General features: G+C 37.3%; 1 protein-coding gene across 1 annotated transcript in view; it reads right to left on the reverse strand.

Annotated features, from left to right (window-relative positions):
* The window catches only part of EDAR (ectodysplasin A receptor), a 96,508-nt gene extending 78,036 nt beyond the window's left edge, over positions 1–18,472 (reverse strand). Inside the window, exon 1 of the mRNA XM_034419382.3 lies at positions 18,181–18,472. The gene's annotated coding sequence lies outside the window, so the exon portion shown is untranslated. The remainder of the gene's footprint in view (positions 1–18,180) is intronic.
* Positions 18,473–21,681: the final 3,209 nt, after the last annotated feature.

Below are 21,681 nucleotides of genomic sequence, written 5' to 3' on the forward strand. Positions count from 1 at the left end.
TATCCTTTAATTGCTTAACTTTAATCTTGTTTCATAAATGAACTTTTTTACCCCAAACCAGGGGTGAAATCCAACAGGTTCTGACAGGTACTGGAGAACCAGTAGCAGAAATTTTGAGTAGTTCGGAGAACCAGCAAATACCACCTCTGGCTGGTCCCAGAGTGGGGTGGGAATGGAGATTTTGCAATATCCTTCCCCCAGGAGTGGGGAGGGAATGGAGATTTTGTAGTATCCTTCCCCTGGAATGGGGTGGGAATGGAGATTTTGCAGTATTCTTCCCTGGAGAGGGGTGGAAATGGAGATTTTGCAATATCCTTCCCCTGCCACGCCCACCAAGCCACGCCCACCAAGCCACACCACGCCCATCAAGCCATGCCCACAGAACCAGTAGTAAAAAATTTTGGATTTCACCACTGCCCCAAACCTTACCTAAAGCTTCTGCAAACATAACATAAAGAGTAAAATAAAATGCAGTGAGGTATTTCAGCCTGATCTATGTTCTTTATTAACAATAACAACTGCAAAGCAACAGCAGAAGAATGATTGCCTGGTTCCATTTCAGATATGGTCCCTATCCCATTATCTTTTTTAAAAAAAGTAACGCAGATCCTTACATTGTAAAAATATAGAATCTAATCTCTTCTTGAAGAGACAAAAATAAAGAATGCAGTTCTAAAGAAAGTGAAATCTCTGAACATCTATGTTTCTAAATTGTTCTTTGACCCTCTGGGATGATTGTTTGAGGATATGATTATAAACTTGAGTAATAGGCCTATTCACTCATCTAAAAGCTTGCTCACCAGAGAATAACTTCCACTGAATATCTTGAAGTTTCAACCTGAATAAATATAAATGGGAATGTGCTCTCCATCAGTGGATATGCAATAACAAACACTATGAGAAACATAAATGATGAAGTTAATATTGTTAGTATTAGTGATGGTACAGTCTATGCTACAAATGAAAAGATCTAAGGCAATTTCTTGAACCCCAGAATAAAATGTAGTAAGGAAGGGATAGGAAGAAGACTATGAGGTCATTAAATCTAACTTGATGCTCAGTGCAAGAATCCAATTAAGGCATCCTTGACAGATGGCTGTCTGGTCTCTTCTTCTTGAACACAGCTGATGAAGAGGAGCAGCCTGCCACCTCCTGCATAATCAGTTCCAACGCTAAACTCTTCTTACTGTTAATAAGGTTTTCTAACATTCATTCAGAATCTGCTGCCCTGTAAATGAAATCCATCGTTTTGGGTCCTGCACTCTAGGATCTCATCTCTTTCTGCAATAGAATAAAAAGCCTGCTTTCACATGTGATCAATAAAGATCTTGCCTACTTTGAAATTGATTGGCAATTGCTAGTTTGTTCCAGCTGACCAAACTACAACATTCTATTCTTTATTTTTACCAGTTAACTTTCTGATTCTACTTCTTATATGCTCTGTGTTTAGCAGTCAAAACCCATCATCTTTACACACACTCAAATGTTCTTTTCTTGCTGTTATCCATCCTTTTCCTTTATTTTGAATATGTCATGTATTTTATATAAATGAACTGCAGAACAACTCTGGATAACTTGCAAATGAAAAGGAACACACATCATAATATCAAGAAAGGTAATAGTCACCCAGAAGGAACAATAAAATCTTTTTATCCAGTACAGTCTCCAACTTAAAAGGGGCACAAAACCTGAAAGAAGAGCCAGGTTTTAAAGGCCTGGTTAAAGATAGACAGGGTACTGGGTGTAAGGTAGTGGCTTTCCATTCTTTTTTTCATTGCATATCTTCCTCTCTTCCTCCCTGTCTTGATACCATAAAAATCATTCAAACAAGGAAACAATAAATAAAAATTTGTGTAGGTACATCCTCATTGTCTTGCTGAGAGGGAGTTTTTTCTTCTTCTAGTATTGTATAGTATATGGTTATATTCCATCCATTCCGTGCTCTCTTTATACCCAATGTTAAGCACGAGATTGGACCTCTATTTTATTTAAATAGACTGCCAAGGACATTATTGGGAGCACTGGGAACTGAATGTAGTTCATCTCAGATCCAGCTAGAAGTCTGATAGATCACTCACTTTGTGAGATATTTCACACAACAATTCCTGTTTAATCCCCAGTGTCTTCCTCAAAGATTGTAGAATGCCTCAGAGATGACTTTGGAGAAACTATGCATCATTGTTTTCTCTTTTTCACATGGGCTTAACAGGTGGTTTTGTTTCCATAATTGTTTCTGCATAGTTTCTCCAAGGCCATCTCTTTGGCTCTCTACAAAAATAAACCGATTGCCTAATTGGAGAATGGCAAAGTATATGGATGGGCTTAAATCCATCAAAACTCCTTTAATCCAATCCATAATGGTGAATCTCTGTTGACATTCTTATTGATGACACTTACACTGAAGACTTTTTGCAGATGCCTAAAGAAAGGAGCCATTTTATAACAGCACTAACATATAAAAAATGTACAATGTAAGTTTATCATTGTATCACCAACTATCAACTTAAGTATTATTCACAACTGATATGCCAAGGGCCTTGATCAGACTGTTTTAGTCATGGAACAAGCAGGCTACGCTACTAAACAGGCCATTCAATTGAGGACTATTGTATTACCCTATATCCTTACCCCCAAAAGTCATAAAGCTCCCTCTCACATGTTTTTATAGGAAACAAATGTTAATAGTTATATTTCACCAAGCTGTCAACCCTATGTATATTTTATTGGCATTAAGCTTTATGTCCACCTTATTGATTTACAGTTACTCTTGTTTTTATCAATTTTTTTTATGGCATTACAACATAAATGTGTAACCAAGACAGAATCTTTTGACTTGGGTAGCTATAAAAATTTTAGAAAGATTAAATAAATATTTGACAAAGTATTATTGCAGCTTTCTGTAGAGTCTCTGTATGCTGCTTTCATCGATCTGAAAATGGCTTTCGATTCAATTCTCTGTGAGAAAATTAGCAATTTCATCTATCAATCACCTCCTCCTCCAATAATAATGGTTCTCCATGAGAATAGCTTCATGTATGTTAAAAACATGGATAGTGATGACCTGACACCTGCATTATGCCATTTAATTTCTATGTCAATAACATTGTTCAGGTCTTTGCAAAATTGTAGAATTTGCAGAATTCCACTGTCCAACTACCATATGTTGATGGTGCCATTACAACATCAACTTCGCCTTCAGTAAAGATTTCAAGGGCTAACAATATACTGTAGTCACACACCCAAAAAGTGAAATTAACTGTATTAAAAACAAAAGTGATGGCATTTATTAGTTGTCACAATCATCATCTCTATAACTAGAAAAATAATGAAAATCAAATCAAGCAGATCACAACATTTAAATATCTAGGTATCAATTTCCAGTCTGCTTCCTAGAAACGTGAAATCTGTGATTTTGCAACATAGCCCATCAATGCAATAATCACATCTGCAAATTTTATGAGCAATAACTTTGTGCCTGCAGCACTTTATTTAAAGCTGAAGTGTTACACCCATTTTGCACTTAATTCATTCAGAAGTAATCCAGTTTAAATTAATGAGAACCATGCTCAAGCTTCTCCACTCACAGAAGATTCATTGCTTGGCTGCAACTCTCATTGTAACCTGCGTGAAATTTTGCTCTAAGAAGTACTGAAAGAAACAACTATTTGGGACTGAGTCTCTGGGTCCATCTTATCTTGGTTGACAGAAACACTTTTCCCTGGAAGAAATGCATAGTCTCTAACCAATATTGTGTATTAGGATTGTCAATCCACTCTCTGCTTATGTTGGGCCCACATAAAGCTTAGTAGAATTTAAGCAGAGAGACTGATAGCTACAAAACAACAGATCAGAAAGCTTTTGTTATTGCTTCATGAACTTTAGCACCCATTTTACATCATCCCTGAATATTTTTCTAATTAATTTATAACGTAAGCTCATTTATTATTAAATCATATAAATTTATAATATTATCTCTGCTCCCCCTAGAAGGTCATTCACATCAATAAGATGTGATGCTCTATTTTAAAGTGTTGGAAGCAAGATTCAATGATATCCCCCCCCCCCAGGAACATATACTTGTATCCTTAGAGAAGCTGAATCACTTCCACATGTTCTCTTAAACTGCTCTCTGTGCATTGTCTGATATGTAGAACTAATGTCTTTCCTTTCTAGCAGATGCAGCACATGAAATGGTCCCAATCAAAAACTCTGCTTCCTATTAAGGAACCCGTCTATTGAAACCTCTGCAAAAATCTCAGCTTTTTTTGACATCATGTTTTAGAAGATGCCAAGATTGATTTGCCTTCGGACAAAAACAGATTTTGTCATGCAGGCTGGCTTGTGATATCAGTGTTTCATTTTTTTAAAAAAAATAGTCTTTATTTTCTGTATATCGTCCTTATGTTTATTGCAATTTCTTTGTTCGATTGTTGTAATCAATGTTGAGATTCAGGTAGCATTCAAGTGTAATTTCTTACAGATAGTCCTTGACTTTTAACTGGTCATTTAGTGACCATTTGAAGTTACAATTCCCCCCCCCCAAAGGTACTTATGACTTGGTTCTGAAGTTGCCACAGCCACCATCACTTTTACAGTCATGTGACAGCATGTTGGGTGCTTGGCAACCAGCCTGCATTATTTATTTATTTATTTATTTATTTATTTATTTATTTATTTATTTATTTATTTATTTATTTATGTATGTATGTATGTATTTATTTATTTATTTATTTATTTATTTATTTATTTATTTATTTATTTACCACCTTTATTATTTTTTACAAATAACACACATATACTCCTTCCTCCTCCTATTTTCCTCACCACTTATTTTCCTCAATCCTGTGATGTGAATTGGTCTGAAAGAGAATAACCGGCCCAAAGTCATCCAGTTGACTTTTATGGCTAAGGTGGGACTTGAACTCCCAATCTCCCACTTTGTAGCCTGCTGTCTTAATGACTAAACCAAACTGGCTCTCCAATTCTCTCCAAGTACAGACTTGGTTCCAAGGTTCTGACAGCTGCCACCCCCTCCATGGGACAGCATGTTAGGCCCTCACCAACTAGCCTGCATTTAAAGCTGTTGCAGCATCCAGGCTCCACATTTTATGATAGTCTTGCTGAAAACTACCATGTTTCCCTGAAAATAAGACCAGGTCTTATTTTCTTTTAGGCTTGAAAATAGGAACTTGGGTTTATTTTCAGGGAGGTCTTATTTTTTTTGAGATGCAGGAGGCAGTGAGCACGGTCACCTCATGGCTGCTGGGCCCCTTAACCATGGCCCACAGATCAGCTGACCCAGTGAGGGCCAGGAGTTCTGTCTCTCCAGGTGCCTAGAGATATTTCCAGTGCACTTTTGCTAGCCCCAGCCCTGCCCATGGTGCCAGGCAACCTTGCCCCTCTATTCTGCAGTCACCTTATGGCTCTGGAACAGGCGGCAAACACGGTTTGTGCTCCGCCAGGCCTGGAGCTCGGGTGTTACTTAGGCTGCTGCTACGATGAGACAGAAAGCCATGCAGCCCAGTAGAATCGGCTTCCTCCTCCCTGCCTCTACCCTGCTACTGCTTGAGGAAAGGACAGGCAATTGTGGAAGATTGTGGGAAGCACATGCTTACGATAGAAGCAAAGCCCAGCCTGTCCCTTTCAAGAGATCAACTCTCTCTCTCTCTCTCTCTCTCTCTCTCTCTCTCTCTCTCTCTCTCTCTCTCTCTCTCTTTCTCTCTGTGTGTGTGTGTGTGTGTGTGTGTGTGTGAGAGAGAGAGAGAGAGAGAGACAGAGAGAGACAGCATTGCCTGCAATTCTTGTTACTCCCATCTGTCATTTCTCTCTCTCTCTCTCTCTCTCTCTCTCTCTCTCTCTCTCTCTCTCTCTCTCTCTCTCTCTCTCTCTCACACACACACACACACACACACACACACACACACACACACACAGAGACATTTGTTGAGAAATGGCGAAAGGCAACCAGGTAAGGGGACTGACCCTCCTCCAGCTCAGTGCCTGCTCAGGGTGGCACCCTGAGGCCTGGCCTCTGGGTTGGTGACCCTGCATGGCCAATGTGAGAAATGGGCTCCCTTGCAAGTTATAATAATTATTGCAGTAATATCTACGGTTACAGGCAGTTCCAAGTAGGGTGAGGGGGGGGGTTTCTTTTGTAAAATTAGGTGTTCAGGTCCAATAAATCTATAAAGCTAATAAATAAATACATCCATCCCAAACTTTATTAAGATTTGCTTGCAACTGTGTGCTTCATGAAAACTACACCTGCACAAGAAGCTATTCTCTAGCTCTCATATCATGATATGAAGTTGACAGCCAAAAGGTGCTGTAATTCCCTACTTTGTACACTTGTCCTAATGGTTGGGAGCACTTCACTTTTGCAAGAACAATAAACCCTTTGAGATACCGTTGGTTTTGTTCTCTTTGGAAATGAAAATAATATTTAAGCAGGATCCAACGGTAGCCCTTTACTAACCTCTTTTTCAATACCCTCAATGGAGTTGTGGACATATGCTCCTGTTCCTTGAATCATTACTCATCTTGCACTCTCATTTTAGGTTGTAGACGGGATGAACAAGCCTACCAGTACATTTGCTTTTTTGTATAGAATTGCATATTTGAATAGAAGGGATGGCAGTGGGGTTTCAGGAGGCTTTATAATACGTCTCCCTTATTACGAGTTCCATTGTAATAGATGTGAGCAGTTTCAATATGATTCTCTCCATCTCAAGTAATCAAAACTCCAATCTTCCTACAAAAGGCTTATAATTTCATCAAATACTTTGACCTCTTTTCTAGCAGCACTTGAAACTTTATATATTGAAATTCTCTCTCTTTTTTTCTAGTTATGTGTTGGTGGCTAGATGTGTCATGCTATGTCAGCTTCTCTATTTTTCAAAGTGAATATTCAAACTATGAACAAATAAGGAAACTCTTAGGATTTTTCCCCTTGCAAATCTGGGGTGACATTTCCCTTACTTAGAGCCTTATAAGAGCCTTATAAGAAAACTGCATTTTTGATACTGATTATATGAAGCTTTTACGAATATGAATACAAATAATTTTAAAAGACTACATAGTATTGATTTTACTGTTAAAACACATCTGGGGTTCTGAAAGTCTTTAGCTTTCATCAAAGGAACAACACAAAACTGAAGAAACAACAGTCTTTCTTTGATTTAAGGGCACATATGAGCTGTATTTTAAAAACACATCTTTCTATAGTTCCTTTTGGGTAGGTTTGTCTTTGTTTTGCATTGGTGTCTAGGTATTCATTTCACCACTGAGGACAATAAAAATAAGTGGATCATATTAAATCTTGCAAAAATAATTTTTCTCTGTTTGGGTAGAACAATTATGCAAAACATTACTTCACGCCATCAGACATAACAGAGAAGATCTGGATAAAACACTCCCCAATTGTCTTCTTTTTGTAAAGGCTACCATTCCATTGCCTTGGCTGCAATCTCTGCCCCTCTGTGGCCCTCATATCACCACTGGTCATCCCCCTGATCAGTGGTGGGTTCAAATTTTTTTTGCTACCGGTTCTGTGGGTGTGGCTTGGTGGGCGTGGCATGGCTTGATGGGCGTGGCTTGGTGGGCATGGCAGGGGAAGGATACTGTAAAATCTCCATTCCCTCCCCAATCCAGGGGAAGGTTACTGCAAAATCCCCATTTCCTCCCGATCCGCTGGGACTTGGGAGGCAGAGAATAGGCGGGGCCAGTCAGAATTTTTACTACCAGTTCTCTGAACTACTCAAAATTTCCGCTACCGGTTCTCCAGAACTGGTCAGAACCTGCTGAAACCCACCTCTGCCCCTGATGCAAACTAGCATGGACAAATGGTGATGTCACTAGGAAAGTTCTCTCTAAAAATTGATTCTGGGATATACCACTTGGCGTCTCTGGTGATATATCACCAGAGATCAGACAGGACTCGTGTTCTAGATGGGCCTTAATTTTTTAGTTCTTCTAGACAACACATGACAGCATAGCACATGACCACAACAACAAGGCAACAAAGCAATATGCTGGCATCTTAAATTGTTAAGGAATTGCAAACCACACAGAAGATCTTAGTGGATTCAGTTTTGATAGTTTTGAAATACGGCATAAATCTCCCAATAGTATTGATCCATAATCTTTTGAGCTTTGTAAAATTACTGCCATAGATGTAAAGGAGAGAATAAGGCCTTTTGTTCCCCCATTCTTGTTGTCCTTCTCTTGTGAAGACGAACTTCAATCAGACGTCAGTTTTTGTCTGTTGTTTGCTGTATAGTGTAGAAGAGTCTTTCTCAATCTTGGCATCTTTAAGACCTGTGGACTCCTAGAAGTCATGTTAGCCAAAGAGTTCTGGGAATTGAAGTCCACACACTATAAAGTTGTCAAAGTTGAGAAACACTGGTGTAAAATGTGGTTTGACAGCAGTTTGACACTTGACAGAGAATTGGCATGGATAAAAAAATCCCCTGCTTTAAATTTATACACAAGGATAGCAGCATGAAAGAAGAGAGATCTTTCTTGTATTTTAGTATCACACATTGTAGCAAATAATATTTAGAATGCCTGAATAACATTTTGTTTCTAAATTGGGGGAAAATGGAACTGCAATCAGGAACTTGGCTCCTTTGGAAATTATAGTAGTGATCAAAATTTAGACACTGGCAAAAATAAGTGATTGTCAGAACTGAGATTAGAACACACTGATTGAAGAAAACATTTCAGTTTCTATTAAATGTAAAAACTACAATGCCATTGCTTGTAGAGTTTCAAACAGACATTTGAACCTGGATGGGTTGACCTCACTTCACACAAAGGTGATATCTGCAATGTAAGAGTGCTATCATATGTGCGGGCAAGAAACATTTACAGCCAAAGTAAGAGCATATAAAATAGTGTATGTACAGATTATCCTCAGTTTATGACTACAATTGGAACCAAAATGTCCATTACTAAGCAAAACAGTTGTTAAGTGAGTCACACCCATTTTTACATTATTTTTTGCCATGTCATTAAGCAAATTTGGCTTCCCCTTTGACTTTGCTTGTCAGACACTGGCTGAGAAAGTCACAAATAACAATTGCATGATCCCAGGACACTACAAACTTTGTAAATACATGTTGGTTGCCAAACACCCAAATTTTGCTCACATGACTGTGGGGATGTTGTGATGGCCATACATGTGAGAACTGGTCATAAGTCACTTCTTTCAACTTATAGAAATCCATTTTTTTTAAAACTTCAAGCTGAAGTTTTAAAAACATGAAGGCTTACATGATCAGAAAACATCCTACATTTTTGGGTGCAGGAGACCTGATTTCGTATTGCTGAAACAATAAATCCTTCATTCTGTCCTGCCTGAACAGCTATGAAGATTATGAATTTTCATTAATATTCTAGCTTGAGAGAAAAATTACAAACAATAAATAATTGTTAGGTGAAGTGTGTGACAAATATATGCATATCCAAATACCTTGAATGAGTCCTAAGAGAATGAAATACATGAGTGATACAAGCGGAACTTTATGTAAAGACTGTAGATACACAACAGATATTGCAGACATGATTCTATTTACAATGAAATTTTATTTTTTTATTATTCTATAACATTTAAATCTACACCAATTGCCCAATTGTTACTTTATTATTCAGGATTTTCCATATTGTTATAATGATTAAACCTCAGTCTAATGATATATACATGTACTTTGGACAAATTATCAGAGGCACAGCTAACCCTTTTTTCTATTTATTAAAATACTTCCAGTTTTTGGTTCCAAAAAAGACAATGGACAATATGCTTTAGAAACAATGATAAGCAGAAGCAAAATTAAACTCATATGATTATTAATAGATAATTGATATTAAGTTGTGGATAATGGAAATTATCAAATAACTCAGTTGTCTTTGGATTATTTCTGCATGTAAAACAATTTGATAATTTCAAGGCAATTTGGGAAGGATATGTAAATTTGCATAATTTTATTGTAGCATAGGAGAGGGTGAGAGAGAGAGACACTGAAAATATGTTTATCAAGGCATCATAAACCAAAATACAGCTCTGGAGAGTTGTCTGGATAATGGATTTGTGTAAAAGATACACATATAATATTTAAGGCAAAATGGGATGATATTTCATCCCTTTAAAAAACTGCCTCTTTCAAAAGACTTTAGAATAGAATAGAATAGAATAGAATAGAATAGAATAGAATAGAATAGAATAGAATAGAATAGAATAGAATAGAATAGAATAGAATAGAATAGAATAACAGAGTTGGAAGGGACCTTGGAGGTCTTCTAATCCAACCCCCTGCCCAGGCAGGAAACCCTATACCACTTCAGACAAATGGTTATCCACCATCTTGTTAAAAATCTTCCAGTGTTGGAGCATTCACAACTTCTGAAGGCAAGTTGTTCCACTGATTAATTGTTCTAACTGTCAGGAAATTTCTTGTTAGTTCTAAGTTGCTTCTCTTCTTGATTAGTTTCCACCCATTGCTTCTTGTCCTACCATCAGGTACTTTGGAGAATAGCTTGACTCCCTCTTCTTTGTGGCAGCCCCTGAGATATTGGAACACTGCTATCATGTCTCCCCTAGTCATTCTCTTCATTAAACTATACATACCCAGTTCCTGCAACCGTTCTTCATTTGTTTTAGCCTCCAGTCCCCTAATCATCTTCTCTGCACTCTTTCTAGAGTCTCTACATCTTTTTTACATTGTGACGACCAAAACTGAATGCAGTATTCCAAGTGTGGCCTTACCAAGACATTATAAAGTGGTATTTATTTACTTAATAGAATCAGCCATGAATATTGGCTTATGTGACCTACTGATTGAATAGAAACTTCATAATATTGTGCAATCATTTGAACAAGCAACTTATTTTTATTTCAAGGTAAGGAAAACAAGCGGTCTTATTTATTTCAAGAACTGGGATGACTTGTATTAGGGTTGAGCATTTGTGTGGTTTACAAATAAAAAGTAAAGATGACACAAGTGATATTCTAATGACATTATTGATAAATGATTCTGAAATAGAGTCCCTTATATTGAAACACCAATAGCAGTTTTTCCCAACTCAGTTTACTTCAGATGTGCTAAACTACAGTGACATGGCCATTGCGGAATATGGGAGATTATGCAAATCTATCTGGAATGGATGATTGAGGAAGGTGGCTTTTGCATGATTTAAAGATGATACAGAAACACAGTACATCACAGCAATTATGCAATAGGAACAGCAAAACCCAGATATATTTCCAGAATAGCATTTACAACAGCTAATAATTATTATGCAGTTGTTACCCTGCCTTTCTGTGAGGCTTTACAAAATAAGGGATTAGGATTAAAAGATTTATAACATAGATTAAAACCTAGAGAGCCTATGTATCTATATAGCATATGTATATGGGTGTTTTGTATGGGCAGATATACTTTCTTTTGAGAGCAGGCAACAGGATTTCATTTTTAATGTGTGCCAGTGTGCTGACAGTAAAATGACAATAAAGATTATCTAAATTTTACCTTAATCTTAATCTTAAAAGTTAGTCGGAATAAAAACATTTTCAGAATCTATCTGAACAGTCAACATTCAGTGCAAAAGTGTGGGCAGAGAGATGTGTGCATTCATTAAAATAATCTATATCCCTGGTGATCATTAATCTAAACTGTTTAAACTGTAGACATCCTTGCAATTCTATAGATGCAGATCTATGTCAGGGTCTCCAAACTTGGCAACTTTAAGACTTGTAGACTTCAATTCCCAAAATTCTTCAGCCAGCATGGGAGTTGAAGTCCACAAGTCTTAAAGTTGCCAGGTTTGGAGACCTGTAATCTAGGGTCTCTAATCCAATGCCCTCCGTATGCACTTAGTCTCATGGATGAAGATTATATGAACAGCAATCCAACACATTTCAAAGGGTATGAGGACAGATGAAAAAGGTAGGCTGCTCTACATAAAATAAAATAAATACAAACTTTTACATTACAGTCTGGTATAAAGATAGTAAACTTTATTTTATCTGCCCAGATCTTTAGTGAAATGATTGCAATATTTTAATGCATTCCCACTTTCTATATAACTATATTTTAATTAGAATTCCTTGTTAAGAAAAGAAGCAGGAAATATATTAGATGAGTGATAAATAAGATTAAATTATTTCATCAGACAGGTAGTGGATGCACCTCTGAAGTGATTGACATTTGCACTTAATACAAATGTCTCCAGTTCTTGGAGGCCAAGAAACACTTTTAGAATTTATTATCTGTGCTGCCTGTTGAATCCTCTTGTGCATCTTGTGATTGGTTGAAAATCTGTTAAGATTCCATGAATATAACAGAATCCCAGAAAATGTGACTCAAGTTATTCCTTTGCTCAAGAGTGGAGAAGACCTCACAAATGCCATGAGTCATCTTTACGGGTTTCATGTTGTCTATGTGCTTGAAATAGCTGCTTGATACTTTTCAGGCTGTTGTGTCTCATGAAACAGCATGGTGTTTGAGGTGATTTGATGTTAAACCAAGGTGGCGCAGTGGTTAGAGTGCAGTACTGCAGGCTACTTCAGCTGACTGCTAGCTGCAGTTTGATAGTTCAAATCTCACCTGCTCAAAGTTTACTCAGCCTTCCATCTTTTCGAGGTAGGTAAAATGAGGACCCAGATTGTTGGGGGCAATATGCTGACTCTGTAAATTGCTTAGAAAGGGCTGTAAAAAGCACTATGAAGCGGTATATAAGTCTAAGTTCTATTGCTAAACGAAGGGTGTGTAAAGCCCATTTATATAGCCTATTCAATGGTTGATGCTGGGGTCAATAAGCAAAGAATGTTAACCATATTCTGCTTTGAAGGAAAACGAATGTATGCATCTTAAAAATACATCTAACATTAATCCTCTAAGCCTATATCATGGATATGTATTCATGTATTCCTAAATAGTGTATTCTGCTAGAAAACTAAACCTAGATTATTGCTGCAAATCCATTAATTATTCCCCCCTCCTCCTCCTCTTCCTCCTCCTCCTCCTCCTCCTCCTCCTCCTCCTCCTTCTCTCAGTCTAAATTGTTAAGAGTTAGCCAGGTCTATTGAGGTGTTCTCCCCTGTAAATATCCTTGTGGGAAATGTGATTCTATCTGCATGTTTATGAGTCACAAGGCATAGAACAAGTATACAGTCAACTCTGAAATCAAACAGGATATTATAGGAATCCTTCCAATCAGCTAACAAATTTTTTAAAAATGGCATTAAAATTGGTGATTTTGGCAGTATTTCCTTTGTTGTTATTGGGGCTGTTGTTCTGTCTAATCTCCTTGGGGGCTGGATGTGAGTGAGACAATTGACTTGCCTCTTCTTTTTACAGCATGAAACTTTTACCTTCCAAGCCGTTTATGTTGGGATTAGCAATTTGCTACCCCACTTTGGCAGCACTTCCTTAATCTTTCATTAAAGGCCTTGAGATTGTCCAGAGGCTTCAACTACTTCTAATCCCTGAATGGATTTAACATCCCACCAAATCAATGTTATTACAGTTTTTCTTACTTCTGCATCTGTGTCTGCAGTCAGCAGAAATACTCTAGACCAGGATTTCCTATGGATTTCAATTCCCAGAATCCCCATGCTGGCTGGAGAATTCTGGGAGTTGAAGTCTACAGGTCTTAAAGTTACCAAGGTTGGGAAACCCTGGTCTAGATTGAAACTGAAAGCTGTGTAGCTGCTACTAAGAGAAAGAAAGGCACCATGTAGAGAAGTTTTTAAAAGCTTGTATAGAATTTTATTTCATCACAATGTATTTCACATGAAATAAAATTAATGAATCAATTTATCAACGTAACCATATCTCCTCACCCAAACTGATTTTTTGAGTCTATCTGTTCCCCCATTTCAATCCTCAAATTATTGTTTTGGAAAGGGTTTTTCATCCCTAATCTAAACTGATTTGACTTCTGCCCTGTCTAGTCTTTACTGTTTACTTCTAAGAATAATCTGAGTGTGCGATGACTCAAAGATATATATTCTATAAAGCTTTTACTAATAACAAAGTTTTTGCCCAGAATTCTTATCTACATTTATATTTCAATCAGTAGTGGGTTCCAAATCCCGGCGCTACTGGTTTGTTATCGGTAGCGTGTGAGCACGCAGCACTTCTGAACATGTGCAGAGCTTTTTTTATGACATCTGGGCAGGTGGGTGGAGCCTCCTGCCACCGCCATTACCGGTTCGCATGAACCGGGACAAACCAGCAGCAACCTACCACTGTTTTCAATGTATTTCACTTACAATTATCAGGAAAGTAGGGTAATGGAACAGATGCTTTCTTATACACAGAGCCCAATAGTGGTACCAGTCATTCTGGTAATAAATGCCACTGAATTAGTTTCATTAAATTAACACATAATTAAGGATTACAACCTTACAAAATTTCCTCACGAAAGTGCTACTTCTTAGCATTTCTCAAACAGTTTGGTCAAAATAATGTCTAATTTGCATTGATGGTAGAGATCAAATTCCATTTCCATGATATGTTCATGGTTAAATATTTTATGCACTGGATAACTGTTCCTTACTTTTTAACACCAAAAATCAAACTTCAACAGTTGTTTTAACAAATTGGACACATGAAGGAAACATCACTCTTGCTCTTGAATACACTCTTCCATGTTCACATTATTATAACATCACACTGAGTATTATTAAAATCCAAAATGATGAAATTCTACACACATTCCTGTGAATAAAGCTATTGAGCAGAGTGGGCTACTTCTGAATAACTTGTACAGCTTCTGAAGTTCACATATGCTTCCCTTTTTTTTTTTTGCTGTGCCCTCATGCCACTCAAGAAATTATGGCTTTTCCCATTTGGACTATTAGACTGACTGAAGTCCAGATTTCATTTACATCAGTTCAATTCGGTCAGACTTTGGCACAAAGAATAGAGTTTGAAGCCAAAGAGGTTAGTGCTAGGGGTAATTGATTTGCTTTGCTTAGAGTTTTTGCTTGTGTGCTCAGGAATTTTTAAAAATGCCTTGGGGAAATATTTGGAAAGATTAACATTAAATAATTATTTTCACTTTGGCTGCTTTTTAAATGAACGATTGCAAAATTTCTCAGCCAAGAAAGATTACATTAAATACTCCTAATCTTAGTCATTTAGCGAAGTTCATATCACCCTCTGAACTAACTAACTTTGTAGTTTTCATAGTTTTATCTAGTTCAACAATTAAACTCTCCAACAGCTCCATGCCTTTAATTTAACTGACTATAATAGTATTCACTGCTTTTCCCAGGTGCACAAAAAATATGGAACCCCCTTTATTCAGCTTTTGATGAATAAATATTATTTAATTAACATCATTCAATTAAGAGATCTTTTTAAAACACTTGGAGTATCTTAGAATAAAATTGCCAGAATTTGTTATTTCTTAGATTTTAGTTCTTCTTTGCCACAAGAGCTTCAGATATTGTGTGTGTGTGTGTGTGTGTGTGTGTATAAAATACACACAAACACACACACTCACACATACATGCACACATACTGTGTATGTTTGTATATATGTATACAGTGTGTATGTGCTGTTACACTAAACAAAATCCTGATGTGTAGGTTAATATGATTTTTTTTTAAAAAATTGATTTATATGCCGCCCTTCTCCGGAGATTCAGGGCGGCTTACAATGCATTAAGCAATAGCCTTCATACTTTTGTATATTTATACAAAGTCAGCTTATTGACAAACTGGGTCCTCAATTTACCTACCTTAGAAAGGATGGAAGGCTGAGTCAACCTTGACCCTGGGGAGATTCGAACCTGCAGTAATTGCAGGCAGCTGAATGTTAATAACAGGCTATTAGTCTGCTGCGCCACCAGGCTCTTTTAATAGATATTAAATCACCCAACCTTTCATGGATAAGGAAAAATTAGAACCTTGTCCCCAATCCAAGTCTAACAATTAAAAGCTACACCACACTGGCTCAGATATACATCATGTCCATGCATAAGCCAACATTTATACAATTGGAGTCACCGCATTCAGTGTTTCATTTGAACAGAAGACAATTAAGAAAAAGCTTGGTGGTTCCTACTGAGAAATCAAAATTAAACTCTCATGAAAGATTGGAAGAAAGATAAGATTAATAAGAGGATCCGGTGCCATCAGTTGGTAGAGTGAGGCAGTTGTCTTACCTATTTTCAATGTCATAAAAAGTAGCACATTTTTAATTTTAAAATCTATTATTCATGGTGTTTTAGAATGGAGAGTTTGTAATTCTGGGATACTTCACTTGTCAGAATAATTTGACATATCTTAGCTACCATGTACCTTAACATATGAGGAAACCTGGTGAGATGGGTTGATGCTCCAACTGAGAGAGCAAAATGATTGCAGTCAATCATGACAGAATTAAAAAAAAATCTAACAACTCTAAGTGGATAATAAAAAGAGTGGATTTGAAAGGAATAATAAAACACTGCAATTACTTTAGCAGCAGCAAATACCTAGAATACCAATAATTAAAACAAAAAGAGAAATAATATATTGCAGAAATTAAAATATTAAATTAACCTGGGACTATGCAAAAGAAAATCTTCAAGTATTGTAGGCTAGGTCATAGAATTAAGGATAATTTCTTTCAACATGCAAAATGGTTTTCTCTCCATTTGGAAGAAAATCATAACAGGCTCTCACAACCAACCTCACAGTCGGGACTAAGGAGGACCTGAGCTTCTTAACATTGTCATCAAAGGGGTTCAGTGACATCAGAAAGAATTGACTTGGGATCAAGACAGCACCTTTCTTTATGTTACATTGATTAAGACCTCTAATAATGTTAACATTGAAAGCTTTCAATTATTAAGACTGAAATCTACCAACATCTTTGGTTGTTTGTGTCTTCAGGGTGAAAAAAGAGCATAAACTGAGAGATTAATTGACCCATAAGTTTCTTTTTTATGGAAGTATATGCTGTGAAAAACACACAGCCATCAAAAATATTGAAAACTAATTGTATAGTTTTGTCAGAGAGATTGCAAAGGAAAACTCTTCTTAATCAAGTACTTCAAACAAATTATTAGACGTATGCATTCAAAGTCCAATCTCTACTAATGTTCCGAAACATGTTTCATATCAAGGATTACATTCCATAATTCCAAAGGGATTACCAATTTTAAGTAACAATCAACAGTCAACAATTAGAAAAGATGGAATCCAAAATGGCCAACCTGGAGCCTATCTCTTTGGAGTTTGTTTCTCATGATCAAGATGTCCTTAAATCTTGAAAGAGATTGAAACAAACTTCTGGTCCCTGGTTCTGCCCCTTCTATTTTGCAGTCATGTAATCACCACTGCTATCCAAAAGCCATACACATTTCTTATACACATTTCTTTTACGCTGAAAAATGTTTGGCCTCAATCAAGGCTGCTGAATGCAAAAGTTTGGATTCTGATCCTTTCTAGTGAAATGGTGGGAAATCAATGAAATTTCTCTAATCTGAATGACTGTATAATATTTCCAGTTCAACTCATAAATATCCCCATATATCTTAGTTAATTAATATACTCAGGGATCCACAGAATGTGATCATCATCTCTTATCACCAGTGCTTGGTTCTCTGTTGCTCCGGATGAGCAATATTGAGAAAGCTTTTCTCTAGAAACAAAACTGTGCAGGCTGCTGAACTTGTATTTACAGGCATGTAATTCCCCACATTCAATCAACCTCATCTCAGCAAGTTACTGCCTCGCAGTAATGTTCTTTGTTCCAGACGGCATAAAAACTACAAATATTAAATTGGTGTTCTGTACAATCCAAATAATTAAACCGCAGTTCCTTCATGGAAGCCCTGAAATTACTGTCCACTAAAGTCCACTAAAGCTACTTACGCACCATTGTAAAAACCTATACGGCAAAGAGAAAGCAGATTTGATATAAATTTCATGCTTTATTACATGTGCTGTGAGGAAAAAACTAATTCTGAACAAGTCCTCAACTGAGAAAAGTAACACAGTTGTCTAAGTGAAAAAAGAGATACATGATGCTTTTCAGAGCAACGTCCTCACACAATAGTCCTTTCCTCACCCCGAAATATTAATATTTTGAAAACTTTACTAGATTGCTAGAACACAGCTCTGCCCTGAATACTATTGATTGTCTCCAAACATTAAATTTCTTTCATTAAAAAAAAAAACTTACCTTATACAGAACTACAGCACTTAAACCCCTCTGAGCAGTCAGTAGGTTAAAAACATGTGGAGAATATCCAGTTTCAAGCTACCGAAATAATCTTTCCAGCTGACATTGGTCATTTCATTGTCAGATGCTGCAGACCATTTAAGTAGATAATATCTATTAAGTATTCTAGCTTAGCCAACGTCCACTTGTAGGCTCCACTTTGCTAATCTTGTATCGACTTCTCAGCTTTAGAAGTCTTCTCTGCAACTTTTTCTTGAGTTGTTTCCCAACCGGTTTGAAAGATCTGAAGAGTAGAAAATACATCAGGGGCTTTTCTTACACGAAAACTAATCTGCGCCATCTAGAGGTCATAAAACCAGGAGAGCTATTACAATGGGATGGTGCCAACTTCATCCCCAGTTCACAGCCTGGAACCAGTTCGCTTTTGTTTGTTTAATATGATTTCCTTTTTCCTCCCTTTTTGCTCTGACATACAGATACCAGCATGTATTGTAATGCTAATGTTTAGTAAGGGATTTTAATCATTGCAAATCAAGGAACTAAGAAATGTGAGATAAGATAGCTTATTAAATTATGGTGGGTACAAAGTGTATTGAGTGAAATTCTGTTTCTCTTTAAACCGCTCAGTTTCCCTCTGATAATAGAAGTGCTGTTTTATATTTTACTTACTAGTGAACTTTGCCACTAAGAAGATCAGAAGTTACTTATCTCAGCCAAGTTTTAATAATACTGATAAATATATACAGTAACAAAGGGAAGTCGGGAGATCTAAGAGGAGAGACTGAGTAAATAATTTTCTGCTTGTAGTTGTTGTCACTTTTCTCCTACATTTATTCCTAAATGTGTAAAATACAATAAAGAGCAGAAGACTTACTGATCCTGCAAACTAGTAAGGTTCTTCCTCACACCTTACTCAGGAGCAAGCATTTTATCTTCAATGCTAGTTTTCCTATATACAGTATAGTAGTCCTCAACGTACGACCACAATTGGGACTGGGACTATTTATTGTTAAATAATGTGGTTGTTAAGCGAGTTGTATCCAAATCTATAAGTTTTTTTGCTGCAGTTGTTAAGCAAATCCTGTGTATCCCATTGACTTTGTTATCAGAAGGTGGCTGAGAAGATTAAAAAAAATGGTGATCATGTGATCCTGGGATACTGCAACTGTCGTGAAAACATGCCAGTTGCCAAGCAACCGATTCATGATCACATGACCATGGTGATACTGTGACAATTGTAAGTGCAAGGACTGATTGTGAGTCACATTTTTTTTTAGCAAAGTTGTAACTTCAAATAGTCACTAAATGAATGGTAATAACATGAGGACTATCTGTATGTGTACAGAGCAGGGGTGAAATCCAGCAGGTTCGGACAAGTTCTGGAGAACCGGTAGCGGAGAACCAGCAAATACCACCTCTAGCTGGTGGGATGGGAATGGAGATTTTGCAATATCTTTCCCCCAGGAGTGGGGAGGGAATGGGGATTTTTTTTTTTTTAATTTGATTTATATGCCGCCCTTCTCCGGAGACTCAGGGCGGCTTACAATGCGTTAAGCAATAGCCTTCATTCTTTTGTATGTTTTATACAAAGTCAGCTTATTGCCCCCACAAACTGGGTCCTCATTTCACCTACCTTAGAAAGGATGGAAGGCTGAGTCAACCTTGAGCCTTGGAGAGATTCGAACCAGCAGAAATTGCAGGCAGCTGTGTTAATTACAGGGTGCACTAAACCCCTGTACTATCAAGGCTCTTTTGCATTATCCTTCCCCAGGAGTGGGGTGGGAATGGCAATTTTGCAGGATCCTTTCCCTGCCACACTCACCAAGCCACACCATGCCCACCAAGCCATGCCCACAGAACTGGTAGTAAAAAAAATGGATTTCACCACTGGTACAGAGAGTTGTGCAGTTGCAAGCATAGATGAAAAAGAAATCCTTCGCAGATTTTCACAGAATTAATTCTCAAAACCTGCCAGAATCATCTCTCCCACACCATGAGCAGCAGCTCTGCATGGAACCTGCTAGTGATTTCCTCCACACAGAATCTCCTGCAGAACATTGCATATAAAACAGGGTATTGACATAATAAAGAGAGATAACACCGGGGAAATTTATGCTTTAAAAGGCTTCATAAAGAAGCCTGGGTGGGAAATCTGCAATTTTTGAAAAAAGGATCTTGGGGAATTTATATTAATAAGTGCTTACAGGAGGGTAAGCTGCATTCAATAAATCTCTGCATTGGGAAAGACTGGGGATGGAAAATGGATATGGAAATAAGTTTTAATCTATTTAAAACATCACCATCCCGAACCCCCAATGGACTAACCCTTTCATCAGTGTTACTGTTAAAAAAGAAAGCATATCTTTTAAAGCAAGTTTAATACAGAGTGGTTGGGGGGAAGTGGAAGAATCCAGTAATTTAATGGCCTCCTGAGATACAGGCATAGGAACTGACGTCTTTATTCAAAGTGGCACCGATGCTGGGACTGTTTACAGTGTTGGCAGCACAACCTGACCTTCCACCTGCTCAGCTGCAGGCATTTGGAGCGCGGGGCTCCTTTACGTTGCCAAACTGAGCTTCAGCCAAAGGCTGCTCTGCACAGAGCCAGCTGGGCAAAGAAAAAAAGCAGCAAAAACCCACAGAGCTACATTGGGATTACCTGGAGTAAATTGAAGAGGGGCCAGAGAAGAAAGAAGCAGGGGAGATGATCTGGAGGAAAATCAGAACAGTTCTTTTCTTTGGTAGTGAGATAAACAGAAATACATGATAATCTATGAACCAGTATTAGTTCTTGATATTTTTACAAGTAATAACGCTAATGTCATTTTAGATATTTCTAATCTCCTTGGCAAGGTGGGTGCTCAGTTTGATTGCTTTCATTTCAGAGACACTATATGTACCCCAAATTAACTTCCATTGAGTTTAATAGAATTTATGTTCAGCTAAGTGGAATAATATTGCGTTGGACTACATCCAGGTAGAAAATGTATATCATGTCGGTGTTACATTTTGATGGAACAGTGTAAGTGATGTTCCAAATACTTTTCATGCCAAGTGTGCGCAATATAATTTTCTTATATAAATGGCTCTATTTGTGATACCTCTGCCCTGGTTGATTGCCACCTTTTTTAAAACTACTTTTACTGCCCTGGGTGGTGATTGCCAGGAGTTTGCCTTTAATTATTCTGTCTTTCCAGGAAATGCATCATCAATAAACAGGCGACAAAGGGAACATGCCACAAATGTTACCAATATGTGCTAATTCTTGAGGAACAAGAATTAAGAGGAAGTTAAGGCTTCCTCTTCTTTTTATGATTCTTTTTCTTTCAGCCAGACTCAACCAGACATCATTATGAAAAGGAGAACTTACAAAAAGACAACTGCTGTTAAGCCTGAAGTTTGTGATGTTAAGATAACCCATTATTTATGGTCCTGATGCTAACCAAAGTCCTACCCTAAGCCTGAAATCCCATCTTAGAGATAGAATGATGTGACTGCTGT

The sequence above is a fragment of the Pantherophis guttatus genome, chromosome 5 (assembly GCF_059756535.1).
Source record: "Pantherophis guttatus breed Tessera chromosome 5, ASM5975653v1, whole genome shotgun sequence".
In the NCBI taxonomy this organism is placed as follows: domain Eukaryota; kingdom Metazoa; phylum Chordata; class Lepidosauria; order Squamata; family Colubridae; genus Pantherophis; species Pantherophis guttatus.